We start from the raw sequence: 23,140 nt of genomic DNA, 5'->3' as shown, positions 1-23,140 counted from the left end.
GAAATACCTTTTTTTTTATACAAAAGTATTGAGACCCTTTGCTATGAGACTCGAAATTGAGCTCCGGTGCATCCTGTTTCCATTGATCCTTGAGATGTTTCTACAACTTGATTAGAGTCCACCTGTGGTAAATTCAATTGATTGGACATGATTTGGAAAGGCACACACCTGTCTATATAAGGTCGCACAATTGACAGTGCATGTCAGAGCAATAACCAAGCCATGAGGTCGAAGGAATTGTCCGTAGCATTCCGAGACAGGATTGTGTCGAGGCACAGATCTGGGGAAGGGTACCAAAAAATGTCTGCAGCATTGACGGTCCCCAAGAACACAGTGGCCTCCTTCATTCTTAAATGGAAGAAGTTTAGACGCACCAAGACTCTTCCTAGAGCTGGCTAAACTGAGTAATCGGAGGATAAGGGCCTTGGTCAGGGAGTTCCTCTGTGGAGATGGGAGAACCTTCCAGAAGGACAACCATCTCTGCAGCACTCCACCAATCAGGCCTTTTATGGAAGAGTGGCCAGATGGAAGCCACTCCTCAGTAAAACTCAAATGACAGCCCGCTTGGAGTTTGCCAAAAGGCACCTAAAGACTCCTAGACCATGAGAAACAAGATTTGCTGGTCTGATGAAACCAAGATTGAACTCTTTGGCCTGAATGCCAAGCGTCACGTCGGGAGGAAACCTGGCACCATCCCTACAGCGAAGCGTGGTGATGGCAGCATCATGCTGTGGGGATTCTTTTCAGCTGCAGGGACTGGGAGACTAGTCAGGATCAGGGCAAAGATGAACGGAGGAAAGTACAGAGAGATCCTTGATGAAAACCTGCTCCAGAGCGCTCACAACCTCAGACTGGGGAGAAGTTTCACCTTCCAACAGGACAACAACCCTAAGCACATAGCCAAGACAACGCAGGAGTGGCTTCTGTACAAGTCTCTGAATGTCCTTGAGTGGCCCAACCAGAGCCTGGACTTGAACCTGATCTCTGGAGAGACCTGAAAATAGCTGTGCAGCGACGCTCCCCATCCAACCTGACAGAGCTTGAGAGGATCTGCAGAGAAGAATGGGAGAAACTCCCCAAATACAGGTGTGCCAAGCTTGTAGCGTCATACCAAAGAAGACTCGAGGCTGTAATCGTGCTTCAACAAAGTACTGAGTAAAGGGTCTGAATACTTATGTAAATGTGATATTTCCGTTTTTTTATTTGTAATAAATGATCCAAAAATTCTAAAAACCTGTTTTTTTCTTTGTCATTATAGGGTATTGTGTTGAGATTGAGGATAAAAAAAAGCCATTTTAGAATAAGGCTGTAACGTAACAATGTGGAAAAAGTCAAGGGGTCTGAATACTTTCAGAAGGCACTATTGGTCAATCTGTAAAAAATTGTATACTTCATCTATATGCTGATGATACTATTATGTATGCTAGACTGTTGATCTGGCTGTGTCAAAACAACAGTCAGATTTTATAGCCTATGCAGGAATGATTTTAAAATTTAATACTGGCAAAACCAAATACATGTTATTTTTAAACTCTCGTAAGAATGTTTCAGATGAACTACATGTTCACTCATTAAATGGTTCTCCAATCGAACGTGTTCCTGCATATAAATACTTAGGCATTTGGATTGATATGGATTTGACGTTTAAAAAACATATAGATGAGCTGGATAAGAAGCTAAGATTTAAAGTTGTCCTTTTCTACAGAAACAGATCATGCCTTTCTCTAGGCAGTAGGAAGCAGATTATTCAGTCAACCTTTTAATCTGTTCTTGATTATGGTGATATTATTTATGAAAGTACAGCTGCTACTACTCTTAAACCTTTGGATGCCTTCTACCATAGTGCCCTTTGTTTTGTTACAGGTGACAGTTTTGATACTCATCACTGCATCCTCTCAATAGGTTGGCTGGACTTCGCTAAAGACCCATAGATCTCTACATTACTCCCTTTTTGTTTACAAGGCCCTACTTCATAAACTTCTGTCTTATCTAACTTTGCTGCTGAAGTATAATGCACAGGATTGGTTAACTCTTGAGGTACCTAGCATCTCCACCGAGCTAGCTAAATCTGCTTGTATTGCTGAAACAAAATTAATCTTAATGTTCTGGTGCTGTTCGGGCAATTTAAAGTATTGATTGGGGACTTATTTGTAGAGGAATGTAACTGTTTTTCTGGGTGAATTGTGATGTTTTATTTGTGCTTCCCATGACTGTGTTTTTGTGTGTTTGTGTGCGGACAAATGGTGGTCACACCAGATACTGACTTTTTCTGATCCACGCCCCTACCAACAGTTATGTGAAATCCACAGATTTAGGGCCTAATGAATTCATTTCAATTGACTTATTTCCTTATATGAACTGTAACTCAGTAAAATCTTTGAAATTGTTGCGTGTTGCAGTTATATTTTTGTTATTGTCATGAATTGTGAAGGATCCTATCTACCCTAGGTGATGCACATTGTTTGGCCATTGTCAAAGCTGGAAACCCTAACTAAGACTGATTGCCTCTTTCCCTCCATCACCCCTCCCTCCTCTCACTCTCTCAGGATCGCTGCGCGGCGCAACTGGCTCGTGTGGAGCGTACCGACTTCTTGTACCCCATGTTCATCGGGGAGGTGGTGCATGTCAGCACCGAGATCACCTACGCCTCCAAACACTCTGTGGAGGTGCAGGTCCACATGACGTCAGAGAACATCCTCACAGGTAACCATAGCGACCATCCATTACGCATACCTCTTCCAATAAAATGTAAAGTGTACCCCTCTTCAAATCGATAACGGTCACTGGATATTCAAATTGAACACTTGCTGTCTGAGAGTGTGACTGGCTGCAACACTTTCAGACGACCAACCTGCCGAATATTGTACTTTGGAATTGGCTCTGGAGGGTTAACAAATTACCTCCTTGTGTTTGGTGACGGTCAGTCGCTAGGGGGCGGCACAGCGCAAGTCAAAGAACAAAATGGAAAGAAAACACTTCTGCTCCTATTGTGTCCTCTTGGAGCCAAAATTAAAGCTCAACATTAATGTTGCTTCCATTGACGGTATATTTACTTCTATGATGTCATATATCCTTAGTCGTGAATTGTATGTTTTTGTATCAGAATGAAGTTACCCCTCTGCACAATACAATCACGTGTGGGAATGTAAAGACTTGGTGTTTATGTATGTAAACATATGCACATTTTGGTGCAGCGATTCAACTTGAGATGTTGGTGCCTCAATGGTGTGAGTGCAGTTATCATCTTTGTATCTCCTGGTTACTCCTCAATAAACTGCACATATCAGTCCCCTGCCTGGTCTGCAATTCATGATTTGCAGACCAGGCAAATAAAATGTATGCACGAACTGTAAGTTGCTCCGGATAAGAGCGTCTGCTAAATGACTAAAATGTAAATGTGAAATGATTTAGCATTCTGTGTGGACTAGCTACTATATATTGTGTGGCATTAGCTGTATATTCACATTTGTTTGTTGTCAGCTGGGTGCATCAGCACTGTAGACTGCTGTTAAAGGTTGGATGTTGTTGGGTACGCACTCACACGCACACGCTCATGATGCATGTACACACAAACACACCCACACACAGAGAGACTCCCTGTGGATGAAGGGAACGAACAGCGCGGTGGCACGGCCTGACATGCTCTTCTGACCCTGAAATGTCAACTGACATGACAATGCTGCGAAATGGAGTTGACAACCATGGGAACCCGTGTTCTGATCATATCTGTGACCTGGTAATATCTGTGACCTGGTAATATCTGAACTGAACTCAACAGAAAGCAGCAGGAGACAATCCAATGCACATATTGCCCAAAGGGCTGTGGCCAATGATTCTCTATGAAGTAAACAGACAGAATTGTCATGTATGTTGTGGTGGAAGCTGACATAGTAGGAAAAAGACAGAAGTACTGTATCCGTATAAGGTGTTTTGGTGTGTTTTGTTTGGATCCTAGCGTCAACACAATTAGTAGAATGGACATTCCCCTTAGCAAGCTAAAAGCATGTACATTTGTGTGTTTTCAGTTAACTGAGAGAGGGAGAGAGAAATCGAGAGATCTCCCCAAGGTGGCCGTTGCCACAGCAACAATGCTTTTCCATGTGGCAGGAGAAGTTTGGGAGACGTGGGGGCAGAGAGATGAGAATGACAGGTGGAGAGAGAGGAGCTAGCTGCTGCTGCTTCACATGGGCACTGCCAAAGACACCCTTCAGTTGGGGTCCTTCCAGAGAGGAGGGGCTATAACTAACCATAGGGGAAGTCTATTAGGTCATATGAAATATAATGGAGCGTGCACTGCAACAAGATTGTTCATTTCCATTAATTCTGTATCTTCATACTTACTATGTCCACTATAGGAAGTTGAGATTCTCCACGTAAACAAATGCTAGCAACGTATAGGATAGCAGGGGTTCTCCAGCATGTGCCGTATTCTCCCTGTGTGTGTGTGTGTGTGTGTGTGTGTGTGTGTGTACAGTACTAATATGAATGTGTGTATACTGCATGCATTTGTGTTTATATGTGTGTGTCTGTGGTTTTGTGTGAGCATATGTGTATGTTCATTTATGTATGTGTGTATATCTGTGTGTGTGTCACTGTGTGTGTGCTGTGTCAGTGTTTGGCCCTTTAAAGGCTCCTGCAGGGTCAAGGGGAAGAGATGCTAACGGGAGCAGACATTATTTGCTTCTGTCATTTCCACTTACTGTCAGGCGTCACAAACAGCGGCCCAGTTGGCCACAGACGTTGTGTGTGTTTGTGTGTAACAGGGCCTCTGTGGACACACACTTGCCCTTTCTATCATTGCCGTTCTCACCCATTGACATTTGAGATTTCACCCATTTGTTCCTCTTGTTTTCATTACCATACCCTCCCAAGCCTACTCGTCTACCTGGAACAGACCGGTGATAATTCCACAGTTCTATTCACTGACAGGCGTGTTGTAAGGGTTTGATGGTTGGGGACTAGGGTGTGTGTGTGTGTGTGTTAAAGTAAATGTGTGTGCGTGAGTGTTTTTGCTGGTGTCTGTATGTTTGCATATTTGTTAATGTAAGTGTGTGTGTGTATGTTGTGTGGTCACATGACCGGGCTCCCAGGTTCCTCACAGTTAGTCAGTGTGCATCTTGTCAGCGTGGCCTCAGTCACACTCCCCAAGGGGAACTTTGGGTACTGTGTGCACAAGCCGTGATGATTGTCCCCGCAGGGCGGACCATCATGAAACACAGACACACACACACAGAGAGAGACACATATTTACATGAACACATATACACACACAGACTGTTGCACACATATACACACACAGTTTACTGTAATGCATTGTGGGCCAGGCTTAAAAAAGCATGGCAGTGCTGTCATGATTGTGGAGTGTGGCTCACACGGCATAGCACGTGCCATAGGAGAGTTGGAGCAAGAACATGTCTCTCACGCATGCACACACACACACACACACACACAATCATTATCGCCCATGTTAACAACACATATAAACAGTCACATCTCAGGCTTCCATAGGGAGCAGAAACGTCCTTTAGGGCAATTCCATGGTAACGGAATTATGCATTGACTCAAAATGTTCACTTTAAAATGTATGCCAAACAAAAAACATTGATTTCAAAGTTTAACAAGCCATACAACTCTATGTATAAGAACTACTTTGAAAAATGTACATAGAACATTTCACAAAAACACATTTCATGGAAGAACAATGCAGATGCAAGGCTTGACAACAGAATTACAGTAACATTTTCCAAAACTCTCATAAATATCTGCTCCAAATTAAGATTCAAAGATGTCTGCAGAAAGAAATGGTGTGTCAGCTATGACATGACACATTGAGTTGGAAAAAAATGTATTTTGGTTATTTAACTACAGTAGGTGAAGGGGATTTAAATCCGGTAACAGAATTGTATCATGGGTCCCTGATCTGTACTATACAGGAATGCATAATTATGGATATGAATGTCATTCTCTTCATGGCGATGTATCCTGAATTGGTACACAAAGGTAGAAATATGCAATATCCTTATTTTGCATATATGGGTATTATTCTACACACTGGCTATTATTGTAATGAGCTCCGCCCCCAAACAAGACCACATTTGGTTGGTCCGGAGCAGGCCAAATCTGAAACAATCATCGACATCTATGTTTCACAAGTTTGACATCATAGCACAGCAGAGTAGAGTTCAGTACAGTAAAGTAGATATGTACATTACTGTACTCAACTCTAATGTACTGAACTCTACTCTACAGTACTGTACAGAAGAAACTGTAACCTAGCAGTTATAGCGGCTAAGAAATGCATTGCCATTAATTGGAAGGTTGGTTATCCTCTCACAATGGATGGAAGAAATGTCAAGTTATGTATCACTAGGGTATACTGTGCAACTTTCATAAGGTCTGGATGCCTTAAATGGAATAGTGTATGACAAAAGGAGTCTGCATTGAAAACATGCCCACGTCAGGGGACATACACTATATAAATAAAAGTATGTGGACACCCCTTCAAATTAGTGGATTCGGCTATTTCAGCCACACCCGTTGCTGACAGGTGTATAAAATTGAGCGCACAGCCATGCAATCTCCATAGGAAAAAATTGGTAGTAGAATGGCCTTACTGAAGAGCTCAGTGACTTTCAACATTGCACCGTCATAGGATGACACCTTTCCAACAAGTCAGTTCATCAACTTTCTGCCCTGCTAGAGCTGCCCCGGTCAACTGTAAGTGCTGTTATTGTGAAGTGGAAACGGCTCAGCCGCGATGCGGTAGGCCACACAAGCTCACAGAACGGGACCACCAAGTGCTGAAGCGCGTTAAAATCGTCTGTCCTCAGTTGCAACACTCACTACAGAGTTCCAAACTGCCTCTGGAAGCAACGTCAGCACAATAACTGTTCATCGGGAGCTTCATGAAATGGGATTCCATGGCCGAGCAGCCACACACAAGCCTAGGATCACCATGCGCAATGCCAAATGTCGGCTTGAGTGGTATAAAGCTCGCCGCCATTGGACTCTGGAGCAGTGGAAACTCTTCACCATCTGGCAGTCCGGCGGACGAATCTGGGTTTGGCGTATGTCATGAGAACGATACCTGCTCCAATGCATAGTGCCAACTGTGAAGTTTGGTGGAGGAGGAATAACGGTCTGGGGCTGCTTTTCATGGTTCGGGCTAGGCCCCTTAGTTCCAGTGAGGGGACATTTTTTCACGCTACAGCATACAAAGCCATTCTAGACGATTCTGTGCTTCCAACTTTGTGGCAACAGTTTGGGGAAGGCCCTTTCCTGTTTCAGCATGACAATGCCCCCGTGCACATAGCGAGGTCTATACAGAAATAGTTTGTCGAGATTGGTGTGGAAGAACTTGACCTGCACAGAGCCCTTACCTCAACCCCATCAAACACCTTTGGGATGAATTGGAACGCCGACTGTGAGCCAGGCTTAAATCGCCCAACATCAGTGCCCGACCTCACTAATGCTCTTGTGGCTGAATGGAATCAAGTCCCCACAGCAATGTTCCAACATCTAGTGGAAAGCCTTCCCAGAAGAGTGGTGGCAGTTATAGTAGCAAAGGGGGGACCAACTCCATATTACAGTTTTTCTCCATTGGTTTGGCTCATTTCTTGAAACAGAAATTACATTCTCAAAACTACATGGACAAACCTCCAAACCACTTGGCAATTGTTCACAACAGAATTGAATTTCTCATTCATTTCATCAAATTGCAAATGTCTAAGTACATGTCTCAATGTCTCAGTACATCTTTGCAAATGATTAAGTACAGGTAGCCTACATTTAGCACAATTTCCAAGTGACTAGATCTTGTTGATCTAAACTGATTGTTGATTCTCAGTCTAATGGTTGTTCGCTCCAAAACGTGTCAGCGTCATTTCATTGTATAAGTCATCACATGCACAATAGTCTGTTCAATTGTCAAAATTAGTCAAGAACATAATACCATGAATACCATATATGAATCCCTTGGAACATTTGATAAATTTATTACAGCAATTGACAGTCGGGTGAAACTAGAACTTGACTAACGAAGGAGGAGTTTCACACATCTCAGATGACCAATCAAACAGTATGTTTAGTTACCTGACAGGTGCTGTCCATGACTGTGAATGCTGCCAAACATGTATGTAAAGAGCTTGACCATGCAGGACCAGTACAATTTATGAACATGGAGGCACCTGGCCAAGTAAATGAACAAGGGCAACTGCCTGCTCGAGGAAGAGGAAGAAGAAGAGGAGGAGGAGGAGTAAGGGTGCGTGGTGGTGGAATAGGGGGAAGAGGCCGAGGAGCACGAAGACACCATGCTGTCCCGGATGAAATTCGGGCCACAATTATAGACCATGTCATCAACCATGGCCTCACAATGGCGGAGGCAGGTCGCCGAGTGCAGCCTAATGTGCCTCGCTCAACAGTCTCCTCCATCATCCAAACCTTTCGCAGGGAAAACAGGTATGTAGTCAGTCAATGATGGAATTATATGTTGTATAGGACAGGACACTGTGCATAGAGCAAGAAATATATTTATTTACATATTTACCTATTCATTTAGTGTGTGTGTGTGATAGGCCTACAGTAATATCTTACCTCAATGGGATGTTATGATACTAAAAATGACAAGAAAAACATTGGAGAAAATAAACTATGGAATAGTTTATTTTCTACAGTATTGATGATACAGTTTACAGTAGTATTCCAGTCACTGTGCAGTGATGCATTAGAATTGTGGTAAAGTTACTGTAAGTAAAACAACAATACAATTACATAGGTAACTCATTCTGTAAGGAATACATAAGGTATATATTACGAATGGAGTGTTGTCCTTTGACTTCTATATCTAGGATTGGACGACAACCTTGCACAGGTGGCAGAGGAAAACTTCTCAATGAACAACAAGAACAAGAGATCTGTAACATGGTGATGGCAAATAATGCCATCACATTGAGACAGATCCGCGCTGCAATCCTACAAGACAATGCCATATTCCAAAATGTCAACTCTATAAGCATCTCCACAATAGACCGGATATTGAAGAAGCATCAGATGACAATGAAGCAAATTTACAGGGTACCATTTGAGAGGAACTCTGATAGAGTGAAAGAGCTGCGGTACCAGTATGTACATGTAAGTCAGTTACTGGTTGTCCATCATTATAACATTTTTACAATTAAGCAGTGGTTCCCAAACTTTTTTGGCTTCAGTACCCACTTTACCTGATTTGTGTATCCAGGTAATCCAGGTATGGAAGTATTTGATTTATCTGACTTCAACATTTCGCCTAAAAACTGCAGCTTACTGTATGATGCAATTATCATTATAATCCTTATTTTGAAGAATATAACATACAATAAGAAAAGGGGTCAAAGAGCTGCAATTAGTGCCTCCCATGTAAATCTATCTAATACTGTGGGTTTTACTGTAACATTTCAGTAAGTCTAGTCATTGATGATTTCCCCCCTCCCCTTTCTGTCAAATACCCCCTGTAGTACCTCTGCATAGGGGTACATGTACCCCAGGTTTGGAACCACTGGAGTAGTGGCCAGTAGTATATTGAACTTGTGGAGAACATAGAACATTCCTATGTAATTGTCTGTAACTGTAGTGTATGACTCTTCTGTATGACTGATTTGATGTTTTCTTTTTTTACGCTATTGTAGAGAATAATGGCATTGGAAGGAAACGAGACCCATCACATCCTCGTGTTTGTGGATGAAGCTGGCTTCAACCTGGCCAAGGGCCGAAGACGTGGCCGTAATATTATTGGCCACCGGGCCATGGTGGATGTCCCAGGCCAGCGAGGGGGCAATATAACTATGTGTGCTGCCATATCGGAGAATGGTGTGGCCACTCACATCCCCAGTCTTGGCCCATACAATACACAGAAGCTCCTCATCTTCTTGGACCGCCTTCATGTTGATTTGATCCCTGAAAATGAGAGCGGTCTCGTAGGGCCTCACCTACCACAATATGTCATTGTATGGGACAATGTGAATTTCCACCGTGGCCCGCTCATCAGGGCCTGGTTCACTACTCATCCAAGGATGGTCATGGTGTTCCTACCACCTTACTCTCCTTTCCTCAATCCTATTGAGGAGTATTTCTCCGCTTGGAGGTGGAGAGTGTATGAGCATCGGGCTCAAGATCAGAGGTCCCTGCTCCATGCAATGGACGCTGCGTGTGAGGATATTACAGCAGATCAGTGTAGGGGATGGTTGCGACATGCACGCCGTTTCTTCCCTCGTTGCATCGCAAGGGAGAATATACGCTGTGATGTGGACGAGAATCTGTGGCCAGACAGACAGCAGCGTGTGGATGGCCAGGAGGGTGAGGACAGCGACCAGTGAAGAACTGTTAGTTGTGAAACTCCAGCTTTATTTACAGCACTGTAGGCTGCATATAATTTTCATTGTTTTTTGTTTGTGTGTTTATATTACAGTATATTATGCTGTATACATTTTCTTTTTACTCTGATGTATGGAAGTTACTTTATGTGTGTGAATGATAATGGTTACAATTTCCTTGGCAGTATGAGTGCAATGTGTGATGTCAAACCTTGGAGGCTACTCTTACCCTAAAATCCTATTTATTTTTTTCAGTTTTATACACAATTGTATTCTGTTAGCTAGACAAAAAACAGTACAGTAACCATTGTCAATGAAGGACTGGGCTAAGACTGAAAGGTGGACATGAGGGATATTTCAATGGTCCTCTGCCATAGTGACAAAACATCTAAACATTTTGACTTGCAGTGTTTACACAATGCCAAAGGGACGAAGCATTTTGGGGGCACTGACTGTTTAAATGAGAAGGAAATTTAGTTTTGACACATGCGTGAACTGTTTTGGGAGAGGTATGAGCTTTTGCAGGTGAACCATGGTGTTGTGCCGAACCATCCACGTTATTTTGGCTAAAGCACCAAGAGTGTTGAGAACGTCCGGTCTGTTTCAAGAAATGAGCCAAAGCAATTGAGAAGGATCTTTGCCATTTTCGTGGCACTGACTCCTTATATGGGAAAGGAATTTAGTTTTGAAGCATGAGTGAACAGTTTTAGGAGAGATATGAGCTTTTGCAAGTGAGCTGTAGTGTTGTGCTGAACTGTAAGACTGTTTTGCCAAATGATCTTAGAGTTTTGAGAATGTAATTTCTGTTTCAAGAAATGAGCCAAACCAATGGAGAAAAACTGTAATGCCCATGATTTTGGAATGAGATGTTCGACGAGCAGGTGTCCACATACTTTTTGGTCATGTAGTGTACCTATTTAGGCAATCCCTAGCTGCTGGGCTGCTCAGTCCTGGCCCTGGGGTCTGCCGTACTGTTGTCACTCTGGCCTTGGCCTAACACACCTGAAACCAATAATTTATGTTTCACTAAGATCCTAAAGCTAAGTGGGGTGTGTTGGGTTGGGGCGCTGCAGGGCCATGGACCCCTAGGGGCAGGATGGGGTGACGCAGCTGTATTGTGTGCAAGTAAACAAAGCTCTACAGTGCTATTAGGCCTATGATATGAATTATATGGAGGGTGCACTGTTTCTGTGTGTTAATGTGTAGGTGTATGTGTGTTTTCATTATACTTTTGTTTTCCAAACCTTTCCCTTGAGACAAAACAAATAGATGGGAAGGAAATTGTGTTGGGAAAGAGTTTAGTTATTGACTAGACTGGTGGGTGTCGGGCATGCTGGCGGCTCGAGCTGGCTGGTCGGTCTGGCTGAAATATAGAGGATGTCTTAATAAAGACAATCAAAAGTTAAGTCTTTGTACTTTATTTGTTAGAGTTGTTCATTTGTTAGGCTATTGGTTAAAGGTGCAACACAATATTGAATTATCATTCATCTAGTTCAGTCTTATCAATCACTTAAACATATTTAATAATGATATCTTACCTAGCTTGATGACTGTGGGCATTTTTGCTTACTTTTTGTTCTAAATAGAGCCGGCTAGAATGGCCATGGGTCATATTAGATTGTGTAGAAATGAGCTTTAGATGCCCCCAAAAATGGGAGGACCCCCAGACCCCCTGCCAAGTTATGTCCCTTTTTTTGTGAATCATTGATCATCAATCAGAGAAGCAAACGTTGACTCCAAACTAAGGAAGCCATTCCTTTAGTTTAAAGCACACTGTATGATGACTACATTTGATTGAATTCCACCCTTGAAATCTATTTATAGTCTCTTTCCCCTGCTCTGTTCAGCAGGCTGGCAGTTCTGCAGTGGTTCTAGCTTGGCTCACTTCTATGGAAAATCGGTGGTTTTGATCATCGGATCAAGCATTAAACAATCCCCGCTGTACTATCTTTGTTCATGGAACACGCTTTTCTGAAAGGCCAGTAAAATATGGATTATTTTGGGATGGGAGGGATGGAAAGAAAGAGATATATTGGGGCCATCTCTCCTGGGGTTTGGATTCGGAGTGTTCAAAGTCACTAGGAAGGGAAGGATTCCCTTGGAGAATTCCCAAAAATAGGATGAAGAATTGACTGGGGAAGAGGATGTGAATGTGCACTGTGCTTCAGACCAGTGTTTGTCAGTCAAGAAGGATAGTCTCCTCATCAAAGTGAACTCCGCAGTTTTTCTTTCCACTGTGGTTACTAAACAAAAATAAAATACACAATCACATTTGAAACAAAAGAAATGCATGCACACACGAATACACTTAAATGTTGTTTGAATTACGCCAATCAGGGAGCTAATTTCTCTTCTTTGAGTTTGCATCATTTGAAAATCTCTTCTCCATCAGTCCACCAAAAGAAAAACAAACAAGCAATTAGTGCCACTAGACCAAAAGTTATCATGTCTTTGACACCCTATCAAACATTCACTTATGCAATATTGTACATTTGAAATTTAGAGCCAGTAGTTAAATGGCATTGCACTCCTCTCCTCATTGGTTCCAAAGGTCATGAATTGGAGCTCTCATTCTGATGCTTCCTCATCCCTTCCCCTCATGCCCCCTCCCCTACATAACAGTGAAGAGGTCCAGTAGAGCCATTTATAGCCTGGTATCAGTCTTTGTGAGCTGAGGCTATGTAAATATACCTCTGCTTCCTCCTATGTGAGGAACTTCCTGGATGATGGAGAGCAGTGAGCTAACAAGGCCGGGCAAAGCTCGCCCGATTCCACGCATGGTTGGCATGGCAACACTGCCTATCTGCATGGCTCTAACTTGGGTGTAAAATGCAAATGTTATTCCCAAATGATATCTGAGTGAGAGTGACTAACAAAATCAATGTGAGGCCCCCTGGAGGTCAGGGCACCTGGGCACGTGCCCTGCGTGCCCGGTTGGTAATCAGAATCAGAATCACCTTTATTCACCAAGTATATTTACTCTGAATGTTACTTGGTGATATGGTGCTGCCAGTGATAGACAACATTTAGAGACTGAAAATAGACAACAGAGTTTAAACAAAGTTTACATTATATACAACTAGGTAGAGTGAGCATAGAGACATAAGAGAATGAGCGTGGGTACGTTTGATGTACACATTTACAGTATCAGTATGAATATATCTCAAATGCGTCCATGATTAGGCTACGACAAGTTAGGGCTGGGCGATATATCATGTTTTTGCACGATATTCCAAATGCCTGTATCGAAAGAATCACGTTGTTGTTTTTGAGTGTTCATGTCCGCTTGTTGTCTTTTTGGTCTCGTCTCCTTTGCTACTTCTGTGCTGTGTGCACCTTCCCATTTATACCAGAGATCTGTATATAATGAAGAGATGCTCATGTCCCCGCCCTAACAATGGGAGTCGTTGTCCCAAAGGCGGGAAGGCAGGCGACAAGCTTAGGTCCAAAATAAGCCCATAGAAACACATTGGGCTTAATTTGGACACCTTTTGGTGAAAGTGAAACCTCTCGCTTCACCTCTTCTTCTCCAGCGTTTCCCAAACTCTGTCCTTGGGACCCAAATGGGTGCACATTTTGGTTTTTCGCCCTAACACTACACGCTGATTCAAATTATCAAAGCTTGATGATTAGTTGATTATTTGAATCAGATGTGTAGTGCTAGGGCAAAAACCAAAACGTGCACCCCTTGGGGTCCCGAGGACTGAGTTTGGGAAACCCTGGTTTACACACACACCAAGCCGTCTTCCTCTCTGACGGTTTCAACTCGTTATTTGCATTTGAGGTTTGGTCCAACAGAATCAGTCATATGGACACCGAAACTCATTGAGACATTATTTTACTGTAATAGAGGAGAAGTTAACCTTTCTAACAATACTATTTTTATGTCTCAAGTTGTGCACAGAGCAGACACTACTTAAACAGGAGTATCAATGACCATTGATTCTGGAAAATGTATGCTCAGTTTGTCGTGCGAGGCATTGGGGTACTACTAGCAAAATTTCAGCCAAAGACTTTTATACTAGCTGTCTAGTCTGTGTTTTTATATATGTGCAATAAGCATAAAACACTTACTTATATAAGGAATTGGCAACTCATTCTCATTCTGAGAAATAAGGTGGGCCACTTGATTTCAACATATGAAAAAAGAGGACAGGCTAGCATGCTGTTCAAACAGATGGAGACGGACAGAAAGGTGTGTTCATAACAATTCAGCTGTTCTAACTTGTTAGCTAGCAAATAGATCCAAGTTGGCTAAACTTGAAATATAACGATTCCTATAAGGATTAGCTGGCTACTCACTAGCACATGGGCTTGTGCTTCAGAGGTTGTTTATGAGACCTGTGTACATTTTCTATAATCCTGCTACAAGAAATGAATGTGCATTATGCATGGTTCTGGTTAAATCTGTAACAAAATGGGCATTTTCATAGACCGACTGAAAGCCAGATCAGTGATTATTGCAAAAAAGCAGGTTAAACTATTTAGAGGAAATAATTAAATTATTAGTGGGTTGTGGAAGGCTTATATTTAGCCTCGGCATAATTTCACAAGCCCTGAATTCATTAGATTATTGCTGACTGTTTGAAATGCAGTGTCTTTGACCTTTAATTGTAAAAGAGAAAACATTGGTAAATGTAATCTAAAAATGTTTTACTAACATGGGCTCATTTAGTGACTGTCAGTGAGTGACATATAACAAGAGGAAAACTGCTGATGCACAATGAAGTTTCAAAATTGCACCTTGTGTATTCTACTATTCTAACTTTCAACAGTAAGTTGACACCCCGACTGAGTTCCTAAAATATATGTTTTAGTTATTTATTTTTATTACAGAGGTCTGGATGTCGGTGTCTTCATATGTAGCTACGGCCCTGCCTACCTTATTATTTCATGTGGTGTGCCAACCAAGGCATGTAATAATGTACTGTGGTGCTTGTTCCATTGTCAGCCACTAAGCGCTACAGTGGTGACAGAGGATAATATTATTAAATACGATGGGAATGAGTAGAACAGCATTTGTTTCAGTGTGATGCAGTGCACAATATGCAGCACAGTTCATTTCTATGCTGTCTATACAGTGCATTCGGAAAGTATTCAGACCCCTTGACTTATTCCACATTTTCTTACGTTACAGCCTTATTCTAAGTTTGATTAAATCGTTTTTTTCCCTCAATCTACACACAATACCCCATAATGGCAAAAACAGGTTTTTAGACGTTTTTGCAAATGTATTAAAAATAAACAACTGAAATATCACATTTACATAAGTATTCGGACCCTTTACTCAGTACTTTCTTGAAGCACCTTTGGCAGCGATTACAGCATTGAGTCTTTTTGGGTACGACGCTACAAGCTCCCGAGTGGCGCAGCGGTCTAAGGAACTGCATCTCAGTGCTTGAGGCAGCACTACAGACCCCCTGGTTCGATTCCAGGCTGTATCACAACCGGCCGTGATTGGGAGTGCCATATGGCGGAGCAAATTGGCCCAGTGTCGTCCGGGTTTGGCCGGTGTAGGCCGTCATTGTAAATAAGAATTTGTTCTCAACTGACTTGCCTAGTTAAATAAAGGTTAAATAAAAAAACAGCTTGGCACACCTGTATTTGGGGAGTTTCTCCCATTCTTCTCCGCAGATCCTCTCAAGCTCTGCCAGGTTGGATGGGGAGCGCCGCTGCACAGCTATTATCAGGTCTCTCCAGAGATATTTGATCGGGTTCAAGTCCAGGCTCTGGCTGGGCCACTCAAGGACATTCAGAGACATGTCCCGAAGCCACTCCTGCATTGTCTTGGCTGTGTGCTTAGGGTCATTGTCCTGTTGGAAGGTGAACCTTCTCCCCAGTCTGAGGTCCTGAGCGCTCTGGAGCAGGTTTTTATCAAGGATCTCTCTGTACTTTGCTCCGTTCATCTTTCCCTCGATCCTGACTAGTCTCCCAGTCCCTGCCGCTGAAAAACATCCCCACAGCATGATGCTGCCACCACCATTCTTCACCGTAGGGATGGTGCCAGATTTCCTCCAGACGTGACTCTTGGCATTCAGGCCAAAGTGTTCAATCTTGGTTTCACAAGACCAGATAATCTTGTTTCTAATGGTCTGAGAGTCCAATAGGTGCCTTTTGGCAAACTCCAAGCGGGCTGTCATGCCTTTTACTGAGGAGTGGCTTCCGTCTGGCCACTCTACCATAGAGGCCTGATTGGTGGAGTGCTGCAGAGATGGTTGTCCTTCTGGAAGGTTCTCCCAGCTCCACAGAGGAACTCTTGAGCTCTGTCAGTGACAATCGGGTTCTTGGTCACCTCCCTGACCAAGTTCCTTCTCCCCCGATTGCTCAGTTTGGCCGGGCGGCCAGCTCTAGGAAGAGTCTTGGTGGTTCCAAACTTCTTCCATTTTAAGAATGATGGAGGCCACTGTGTTCTTAGGGACCTTTAATGCTGCAGAAATGTGTTGGTACACTTCCCCAGATCTGTGCCTCGACACAATCCTGTCTCGGAGCTCTACGGACAATTCCTTCGACCTCATGGCTTGGTTTTTGCTCTGACATGCACTGTGTGACCTTATATAGACCTTTCCAAATCATGTCCAATCAATTGAATTTACCACAGGTGGACTCGGATCAAGTTGTAGAAACATCTCAAGGATGATCAATGGGAACAGGATGCACCGGAGCTCAATTTAGTCTCATAGCAAAGGGTCTGAATACTTATGTAAATAAGGTAATTATATATTTTTGCAAACATTTCTAAAAACCTGATTTGCTTTGTCATTATGGGGTATTGTGTGTAGATCGATGAGGAAAATGTGTCTATAAAAAATATTTTCTCAAGCAAAAGTTGCGGCAGTCTGCACATTTGGAAGTTGGTTTCGTGTTAATAGCTTAAGTCATTTAAGCGCTAGAACAAGCGGAATAAATCTAATATTAATAATAACTAAATGGTAACATTACAAGTGAAGTTGTAGGGCTTGCTAAAGTGCTTTACAATTATTTTTTTGTGGTAGTAGAAGACGTTTAAAACATTTTACTTAAACATATTATTTTATAATGTAGTCATTTTAAATGCCCATCCCTGGTCAGTAGTTTCGGTCAGTAGTTGTGTGGGTCAGTAGTATGGTTGTGGTCAGTAGTTGTGGTTGTGGTCAGTAGTTGTAGTTGTGGTCAGTAGGTGTGTGGTTAGGTAGTTGTGGTCAATAATTGTGGTCAGAATCTGTGTAAAGAGAATCAATGTGCTTAATATTAGGAAAGTTGAGAAATAAATATAGTAGCCTATAGAAAGCTGATGGGATCCTCCTCTTTAAAAAAAAAGGCCATAACTCTGTTTTTTCACGCAATTGCATAACCTATAGAAATGAGCTCATGGGCTTTCATGACTTGTGACTGCAGGTGTGGCGGTAATATGGTCACTGTAACAGCCCTACCCCCTACCCTCTGTAGCGCCTTGTGGTGGTATGACGCACAGTTGCCATACCAAGCAGTGATGCAACCAGTCAGGATGCTCTTGATGGTGCACCTGTAGAACTGTTTGAGGTCCCATGCCAAATCTTTTCAGTTTCCTGAGGGGGAATAGACGTTGTCATGCCCTCTTTACAACTGTCTTGGTGTTTGGCCCATGATAGGTCCTTATTGATGTGGACACCAAGGAACTTGAAGCTCTCGACCCGCTCTACTATAGCCCCGTCGATGTGAATGGGGGCGGGATCGGCCCTCCGTTTCCTGCAGTCCACGATCAGCTCCTTTGTCTTGCTCACGTTGAAGGAGAGGTTGTTGTCCTAGCACCACACTGCAAGTTCTCTGACCTCCACCCTATAGGCTGTCTCATCGTCGTCGGTGATTAGACCTACCACAGTCGTGTCGACGGCAAACTTAATGATGGTGTTGGAGTCATGCATGGCCTCGCAGTCGTGGGTGAACAGGGAGTACAGGAGGGGACTAAGCACGCACCCCGAGGTGCCCTCATGTTGAGGGTTAGTGTGGCGATATAAGAGAACGGAGTTGAGGGTTCCTCCAATAACTTTAGCAAGAGACGACTCGTGTTGACATTATAAGAATTTGCTTTTAATATACTTTAAAATAATGTAGAACATTAGTTAGCATAGATAATGACCCTACAGTACTTTTCTATTTGCAAAAGGTAACTAGCTAACTACCTACCTAGCTAGTGCTGTAGCTATATGCTATCCCTTGTCATGATCAATGGTTATTTATTGAATGTTGGCTATCCAAGTTAGCTGGCTAGCTAAGCTAATATGCCAATATAACCTGGTACTAACTAGCTATGTTTCATTTAAACATCCTCCAACAACACATCTCTAGCTTGCTTATGATTCATTCCCGCTATTGGGCTGACACTGGCTCGAGCTGCAGCCTCACTTAACGTTAGCCTGAATAGCATAATAGCTTGCTAGCTATTATAGCTAAATGTCTTTGCCAATAGTTTTGAATACCTAAAATGGACGAGATACTCACTGCCATAGTTGTGGCAGTGCTTTTCTATCTGTCGAGTGAAGAGGAGACGACAGCTAGGAGGGCAGCTAGACAGTGACAGCGGGAGGAGGCACTGAGAGCTGCTGTCCTGGTGCTGTTTGTCAGTGTAGGTATCTCTTGTGGGTCTTCCAAATGACTACAGGTGATCAGTTGTAGTTGGATATATTATGTGAAATACTAGATTATCATGGAGACATGATTTGATAAGATCAAATAATAACCCTTAACGCCCCTCCAAGACTGATACCAATCAGGCCCCCCGAGGACAAGAGTATAAGAATAAACTCATTAATCATACTGAATCCTGATAAATAATGAACTAGTCAGCACAATTTATGCTGAGACATTCATATCTGTTCTATACAATACAACTTGTGTCCTAAACATGAATAACATTTTCTCCATTGTCTTTCATTTGTTTCCTGCATACATGATTGTACAGGTGGCCCAAGGTCCTTCCCCTCTGAACTTTCCCTAAACCAGGAGGTGGAGGGGAGGGACCTTACATATTTTCTGATACATTCTGGGAGAATCACAAACATCAATTGGATTCCCTTGTTTCCTTACATCCTCTCTCCTCGCCTCTTTCTCAAACCTATTGGAGGAGAATGTCAGACCTTCTTATCCAATGGGTTTTGAGAAAGAGGATGCGAGGAATCAAGGAGATGCAATTGAGATTCTCCCATAGGAAGCAAGAAGAGGGACTGCGAAGAAACTGGGAAATACGGTTGAGAATGAGCCCCTGAGTTGTGTTTAGTGGGGCACAACGCTGCATCATGAACAGGTATGAGTGTCTCATAGAATTGGGATAGTGTCAGCTTCATTTATTCTTGCTCTGAAAAACAGCACCCCACAATCTTCACAGACAAGTGCAGCCCATCACCTGTATTGAGGGAGTAAGAACAGAGGGAAGAGATATATCTCCACCGTATTTCCCCAATTCCTCGCATCCTCTCTCCTTATGTAAATATTACATTTACATAAGTATTCAGACCCTTTACTCAGTACTTTATTGAAGAACCTTTGGCAGCGATTACAGCCTCGAGCCTTCTTGGGCATGATGCCTTCTTGGGTACGTTCATCTTTCCCTCGATCCTGACTAGTCTCCCAGTCCCTGCCGCTGAAAAACATCCCCACCGCATGATGCTGCCACCACCATGCTTCATCGTAGGGATGGTGCTCCTAGCGGGCTGTCATGTGCCTTTTACTGAGGAGTGGCTTCCGTCTGGCCACTCTACCATAAAGTCTGTGTTCTTGGGGACCTTCAATGCTGCAGAAAGTTTTTTTTTTTTTTTTTGCCTGGGCAGCAGGCACCTTCCCTCCCAGTTGGAAGTGTCATAATACATAATCAACATGAACACCATCCAACAGTATTGTATATCTGGACGTGATTGACTCATTGATAACATGTCAGAAACATTTCCCTCAGATGGTTAATTTGAATGTGTTAGCTAGCTAGTTTCATTCACTCCCATCCATTCTGCGCCAACTTAAAGATTGCTGTACACCAGTGGAACCCATCCAACTTGAAGTCATACCACAGATTCTCAATTGGATTGAGGTCTGGGCTTTGACTAGGCCATTCCAAGACATTTAAATGTTTCCCCTTAAACCACTCAAGAGCGCTTTAGCAGTATGCTTAGGGTCATTGTCCTGCTGGAAGGTGAACCTCCGTCCCAGTCTCAAATCTCTGGAAGACTGAAATAGGTTTCCCTCAAGAATTTCCCTGTATTTAGCGCCATCCATCATTCCTTCAATTCTGACCAGTTTCTCAGTCCATGCCGATGAAAAACATCCCCACAGCATGATGCTGCCACCACCATGCTTCACTGTGGGGATGGTGTTCTTGGGGTGATGAGAGGTGTTGGATTTGCGCCAGACATAGCGTTTTCCTTGATGGCCAAAAAGCTCAATTTTAGTCTCATCTGACCAGAGTACTTCTTCCATATGTTTGGGGAGTCTCCCACATGCCTATTGGCAAACACCAAACGTGTTTGCTTATTTTTTTCTTTAAGCAATGGCTTTTTTCTGGCCACTCTTCCTTAAAGCCAAGCTCTGTGGAGTGTACGGCTTAAAGTGGTCCTATGGACAGATACTCCAATCTCCGCTGTAGAGCTTTGCAGCTCCTTCAGGGTTATCTTTGGTCTCTTTGTTGCCTCTCTGATTAATGCCCTCCTTGCCTGGTCAGTGAGTTTTGGTGGGCGGCCCTCTCTTGGCAAGTTTGTTGTGGTGCCATATTCTTTCCATTTCATAATAATGGATTTAATGGTGCTCCGTGGGATGTTCAAAGTTTCAGATATTTTTTTATAACCCAACCCTGATCTGTACTTCTCCACAACTTTGTCCCTGACCTGATTGGAGAGCTCCTTGGTCTACATGGTGCCGCTTGCTTGGTGGTGCCCCTTGCTTAGTGGTGTTGCAGACTATGGGGCCTTTCAGAACAGGTTTATATATAGTGAGAGCATGTGACAGATGATGTGACACAGGTGGACTTTATTTAACAAATATGTGACTTCTGAAGGTAATTGGCACAAGATCTTATTTAGAGGCTTCAGAGCAAATTGGGTGAATACATATCCACGCACCACTTATCCATTATTTATTTTTTCGAATTTTTTGAAAAAGGTTATTTTCATTTCACTTCACCAATTTGGATTTTTTTGTGTATGTCCATTACATGAAATCCAAGTAGAGATCCATTTAAATTACAGGTTGTAATGCAACAAAATAGAAAAAACGGCAACGGGGATGAATACTTTTGCATCCTTAATCAACAACTGCTTTCTAATTACTGGTCATCAGTATCTTTAAAGATCCCAGTGTCCCTGTATATAGCCTCGCTATCGTTATTTTTACTGCTGCTCTTTAATTATTCGTTACTTTTATTTTGTATTTTATATTGTATTTTTTGTGATTTACAAAACAAACCTTTTATTTTTGGGGGTATTCTTTCTTAAAACTGCATTGTTGGTTAAGGGCTTGTAAGTAAGCATTTCATTGTAAGGTCTACACCTGTTGTATTCGTCGCCTGTGACAAATACAATTTGATTTGATTTGTCAATCAGGGGCGCAACTTTGGTTTTAGAAGTGGGGGGGGGGTTGGGGGTCCTCCCCCAGAATTATTTTGGGCATCTAAAACTAATTTCCTGCATTTCTAGACTATCCAACATGAGCCATGGCCCTTCTAACTGTCTCTATTTAGACCCCAAAAAAGTAAGCAAAAATGCCCACAGTCTTCAAGCTAGGTCAGAGATCATTATTACATATGTTTAAGTGATTGATAAGACTGAACTAGATCAAAGGTAATTAAATAATAAATATTGTGTTGCACCTTTAACCAATAAACTAACAAATGAAAACAAAGACTTTTGATTGTCTTTAAGGCATCCTCTATTTCAAATTTCAGCCCGAGCTGCCTGCACGGCCGACGCCCACCAGTCTAGTCAATAACTAAACTCTCTACCAACACAATTTCCTTCCAAGGGTAAGGTTTGGAAACAAAAAAAACAAAAAAAACCTTAACCTTAGTCTTGTAATAAATAAAATAAAATAAAATGATACATAACTTCACATTTTTGCCATCCATTGTGAAAGGATAACTAACCTTCCAATTAATGGCAATGCATTTCTTAGCCGCTATAAATGCTTGTTTTCACAGTTTCTTCTGATAAGTCTCCAGTATCAATATTTTCAAGCAAACAAAAACAGGGAGAAGAGAGAATCTGTAGACATGCACTTTGCCAGAATTCAGCCAGCTTTCACAAGACCATAACATCTGCAAATATGTCCCCGTTTGTGTTTTACACCTCCAGCAGAGGAATGACATTTCTGAGTGCATTATATTCAGTTTCACTTGCATATAATACAGTGGGGAAAAAAAGTATTTAGTCAGCCACCAATTGTGCAAGTTCTCCCACTTAAAAATATGAGAGAGGCCTGTAATTTTCATCATAGGTACACGTCAACTATGACAGACAAAATCACATTGTAGGATTTTTAATGAATTTATTTGCAAATTATGGTGGAAAATAAGTATTTGGTCAATAACAAAAGTTTCTCAATACTTTGTTATATACCCTTTGTTGGCAATGACACAGGTCAAACGTTTTCTGTAAGTCTTCACAAGGTTTTCACACACTGTTGCTGGTATTTTGGCCCATTCCTCCATGCAGATCTCCTCTAGAGCAGTGATGTTTTGGGGCTGTCGCTGGGCAACACAGACTTTCAACTCCCTCCAAAGATTTTCTATGGGGTTGAGATCTGGAGACTGGCTAGGCCACTCCAGGACCTTGAAATGCTTCTTACGAAGCCACTCCTTC

The 23,140-nt window shown here is 42.5% G+C and overlaps 1 pseudogene across 1 annotated transcript in view; it reads left to right on the top strand.

The window, feature by feature from the left end:
- Window positions 1-23,140, top strand: part of LOC311149966 (cytosolic acyl coenzyme A thioester hydrolase-like) — a 55,667-nt pseudogene that overhangs the window by 11,801 nt on the left and 20,726 nt on the right. The window contains exons 3-4 of the transcript in view: window positions 2,547-2,703; window positions 8,847-8,914. The product of the transcript in view is annotated as a cytosolic acyl coenzyme A thioester hydrolase-like (transcript). The remainder of the gene's footprint in view (window positions 1-2,546; window positions 2,704-8,846; window positions 8,915-23,140) is intronic.

This window comes from Coregonus lavaretus (assembly GCF_964263955.1).
Source record: "Coregonus lavaretus genome assembly, chromosome: 22".
Classification (NCBI taxonomy): Eukaryota; Metazoa; Chordata; class Actinopteri; order Salmoniformes; family Salmonidae; genus Coregonus; species Coregonus lavaretus.
This window is presented reverse-complemented; position numbering and strand designations above follow the sequence as displayed.